The sequence below is a fragment of the Bison bison genome, unplaced genomic scaffold (genome assembly GCF_000754665.1).
Source record: "Bison bison bison isolate TAMUID 2011002044 unplaced genomic scaffold, Bison_UMD1.0 scf7180017864352, whole genome shotgun sequence".
In the NCBI taxonomy this organism is placed as follows: domain Eukaryota; kingdom Metazoa; phylum Chordata; class Mammalia; order Artiodactyla; family Bovidae; genus Bison; species Bison bison.
The window spans coordinates 6,391,611-6,396,543 of record NW_011494924.1 but is presented as its reverse complement, the minus strand read 5'-3'; positions in this window follow the sequence as shown (position 1 = coordinate 6,396,543).

Genomic DNA, 4,933 nt, shown 5'->3' with positions numbered 1-4,933 from the left:
CACATAAATATGTCCTTTTTTGGGAACACAATACATTTTCACTTCCAGTCCTTTCCCTTGAACCAGGTGCCCTGGAGTCTGGGTGACTTCTGCCTCAAGGAAACCTGTGAAGAAAGCACACAGAAGTTGGAGACTTAGCCCTGGAGGGCATCTGATGACCTGGATGAAAGGCTGAGAGCAGGGCACTGAACAGATCAAAACAGGGACTTCCCTGCACCCAGGAGACAAAGCACTGTGAAGCAGGTGAGTGTGGGGCTCGTGGCAGCATCAGGAAAAGGGCAGAGGCAAGTGGGTTTCTCTGAGGCTCTTTCATCCCCTGTGAGCGGCTCCTCTCTGATGTGATCACTTCCTGGAACCCAGTGAAATTTACATAAAGACGTTTGCTTTTGCCACAAAGAAGTCACTCCTTTAGATGCCATCTTCAGCTTTCTTATGGTGTATTTCCACTCTATCTATGCTTATAAAACTATTCCTCTACAGATTAGTATGGTATATTTACTAGGACAAAAACTTATTTTTTGAAATTATTTTATTTTATTTATTTTTGGCTGTGTTGGGTCTTCCTTGCTGGGGGTGCTTTTCTCTAGTTGCAGAGAATGGGGGCTACTCTTGAGTTGCAGCACGTGGGCTTCCCATTGCAGTGGCATCTCTTGCTGCAGAGCACAGGCTCAAGAGTGCGTAGGCTTCAGCAACTGCAGCACATGTGCTCAGTAGTTGCATTTCCTGGGCTCTGAGCACAGATTCAATAGTTGTGGTGTATGGGCATTGCTGCTCCACAGCATGTGGGGTCTTCCCACACCAGGTATCGAACCCATGTCTCCTGTATTGGCAGGTGGATTGTTTACCACTGAGCCACCAGGGAAGCTCCCAAACTTAATTTTTTTCTCTGCCTACTTGATCTCGTTGAAGCATCTGACAGCATTGACTATAGACTATCCACTAGGTCCTGGAAATTTGTCTTCCCTCAGTTTCATTCACATCATCTCCCATTAGATTTATCATTTCCTATCTATTATGTTATTAAATGCAGTCACCAGAACCTAAATCTATCCATTAAATTTAGAATCCTACTCTGTACAAGTGAAAAAATAGAATATAGGAAACAACTGTACTCAGTCTTTGGAAAACAGCCAGCACAAGACTGATTCTTCCGAAACGAGAAAAGAAAGGGGGAAAATCTGTACACAGTGAAGAGGGTTGATGCGAAGAGCCAACCCTGATGCTGGGAAAGATTGAAGGTGGGAGGAGAAGGGGACGACAGAGAATGAGACGGTTGGATGGCATCACCAACTTGATGGACATGAGTTTGAGTAGACTCCAAGAGTTGGTAATGGATAGGGAAGCCTGGCGTGCTGCAGTCCATGGGGTCACACAGAATCGGACACATAACAAGTGTGGAGGAAAAACAGAGAAGGTAAATGTTGTGATGAGACAGAGGTTAGAAGATAGAGGGAATAAAAGCAACTACAATTTGGGAGGAAGACTACCAGAGAGGAAGAAGCTACACAAAAAGTTCCAGAAACCTTTGTAGGGATCATAATAAAATTTTGACTCAGGAGTAGTCTGTGTCTCTGTAGAACGGAACTAACAAACATTAGAGAGAAAGCACAGAAAAGATTCACCAGTACTCCCAGAATGGCCATGCTTTTGTCCTGGGACAAAATGAGGCTCAAGCAGGGTTTGGCACATTATAACCCAGGGCCTGGCCACCTGTTATGTGACCTGTTATGTGACCTGGAGGTGTGAAAAGCACCTCCAGGATGACAGCTTGAGGAGCTCTGAATACCTCATTTCCAAAGAAAGTGGCATGATGGCTGAACATTTAGAAACGAGCATTTGTAGCCTCTGAAAATTGTCCCAAGAGCATACAGCAAATGGAGAAACAGTTACTCAAGAAAATCTTCTAAATCTTGGGAGAAGCCATGCGAGTCTGTGTCACTGAGCCATGACTCTTGCCCTGTCGCTCTGTAATAGAAGCTCTAGCCCATGCGGATGTGGTCCAGAACACTGGGATCCCCGAGTTTCTCCTGGGGAGGGGCCAGCTGCCAACAATGCTCCTCCCCTCCAGATCTGCAGTGTAGAAACTATTCCTGGCCAGTCCAGCCCAGAGGTCTGTGTTCCCTCCTTCCACCAGCACCTATTCAAAGGGCAGACTCTGTTCCAGAAATAACAGGCCAAGAACACAAGGCCCCAGTCTTCCTCTTTCTGACTTGCCCATAGGGTGGAGGTTCCATCCTGGGAGGGGGGCAAGTCGAGAAGACCCCACCCAGGGACCCCCTCAGAGAGCAGAAGGGTGTTGTTCCAAGAGAAGCGAGCCACTGTCCCTGCCCCCGTGGTGAGCAGCAGGCCATGATGACACAGAGCTTCAGAGCTCTACTGTGACTTAAGGAAGGGCAGCCGAAGCCCTGTGTTTCTTCCTTCCTCTTTTCCTCCCCTTCTTCCTTCCTTCCTTCCCTCCCTCTCTCCTTACAAGGTCAGATCTGCATCCCAGTCATATGGCTTCCCCAGCCTCCTTGGCTTCCTTTCCATTTTCCCTCAACAGGCATTTTCTCTAAAAAAATATTGTTTCTAGAACTAATTTTGTACATCAGTTGAGTGGAGCATCTTTTCTTAACTATACACACAACCTAGTTTAGAATGTGTCCATATGGGGGACAGTGTTGAGAGATTAATAACCTTCATTGGTGATGGACAGGGAGGCCTGGCGAGCTGCGATTCATGGGGTTGCGAAGAGTCGGACACGACTGAGCGACTGAACTGAACTGAACCTTCCTTACGGACCCTTAGCTTCTGAAACAGTTCGTGCCACTCCCCTCTCCACTTTTTATCTTTCGTTCCTTTATTTCCTTTCGTTGGCTCATATCACCTTTCATCTGGGCCTGAAATGAGATGAGCCTGTAGTCTTCATTTCTCCCCTCTTTTTATTCAAGAGGAAGTGGAATGTTTGCGGAAGGAAAGCAGCAGTTGGCAGCTCATCTGCTGCCTCCTGGTGGAATTCTTTGGCCATTACACTCAAGATGAGTCAGTTTTCTAGACTTTACCGTGGAGCCATAAAATGTGAGTGGCCCTAGATTAATCTAGGCCCAACATCTCATTTTATAGAAGAAAAATTTGACATCTAGGTAGACGAATAAAGAGATAAAGAGTTAATCACTCACAAGAAAAGCGGTGCAAATGTATGGTGGGTTAAGAAAGAGGAGAGTAGAACATGGAAGTTAGATGGTAGGTGGCTCAAATGCCAGTTTTCAGCTTCTCTGATTTTTACCTAACATCACCAGAATTGGATCTAGGGCAGTACTTCTTGGTCTCTTGATTAAAGACTTGGACACCTGTGATATTGATGACTATATGCAGTGATGCAACACATTATTGCATAGTAAGAATATCTGTGTCCTTCAGCATTAAAACAGGGACACAGCATTAAAATGCTCTCATCTTCTAAATCAGGCATCTCAGAACTAGCAGATGCCAATTCCTTTCTGCACTGATGAACTTTATTCACTCATGCACCACTTACTCAATCAGTCACCATAAATATTTCAACCTAGTAAAGGACGTAAGAGGCAAACTGGCTTTCAGAAAGCTGTTCATAGTAGAGTGCAGAAATCCTTTTTCCTTCAAACAAGCTGTGGTATTTGGTATTTTTATTAATATTAAAAAGATAGGGCAAACTCTAGTAATTTTAATACATCTTCCACAGTGCTGCTTCTCGATTTTGACACGAGACCTATCGTGCAACTTAAATGGTTCATAGATGGATTTATATCAGGCAAAAAAAGATAGAGGCACTGTGCATAATGCATGTCCCAGGCAATTCACGTGTCTTCAAATCTGGCACAAAATTTTAGCAGTTCTACTTTTCCCTGGGCTTCCCTGGTGGCTCAGTTGGTAAAGAATCTGCCTGCAATGCAGGAGATCCAGCTTAGTGCAGGAGACCCAGCTTAGTGCAGGAGACCTGGGTTCAATCCCTAGGTTGGGAAGAGGAGAAGGAAATGGCCACCCACGCCAGTATCCTTGCCAGGGAAATCCCATGGACAGAGGAGCCTGATGGCCAACAGTCCATGGGGTTGCAAGAGTCAGACACGCCTTAGCAACTAGACCATCACCATCATTTTCCCTACTTGATAAGAAAACAGTGAGACTGCATTCACACGCTTATGAGGGAAGTTTCCTCTAATGGTGAGAATTCAGGGGAATGGTGCTAACTCTTGCCTGGGTCTGTCCTTAAACATGTTTCTAAGTCAACCACTCAGACTTTAAAAGAAACAACTAAGAAAAAAATTTTTATTACTCTACTGAAGAGAACAGAAGGGGTGATCCAGGGAAATTACCACCAACTGAATGTCAGGTAAGAGTAACCGCTTTTCCACTCCTGGCATAACTGTTAATGGTTTTTGTAGGTTTAGATCCAACTTCTATCTACGGAGGAGATAATGACAGCCTTAAACCACTTCCTCTCATGGTTGCCAGAGGGGAGGCAGGTGTAGAGGGGACTCTTGGCTCTGGGAAACAGAGGTTTATGAACAGAGGGCAGGGAAGGCTTCAGCTCTGTGTCTCTGCTGCTGGCACAGAGATACACGGCTGAGTCCCCCAGGCCTGCCGAGCGGATGTCAAGAGAACAGAAAGAGGTGTTAGGCCGGCTGGACTGGAAGTTTTCAGAGGTGTTTTTTTCCTTGGTGATTTGTTTATCATAGTAGTACAACAGCAGTTTTGGTGCTTGGCTTGGCTTCTGTTGGTACCAGTACATGGCATCATGCTTCATATTCTGAGAACAGCTCAGGGTCACTGGTTTTCCCAGCCCGGTAACCAGGTATCTTGGGTTCTGAACGACCATGGCTCCCACATGACCTGCACAGGAGGAGGAAGATTTAGAGGCAGAGTGCAGGAGAGTCATGTTGCCGCTGTAAACGAAAGGCACAGAACTGGGGACAAG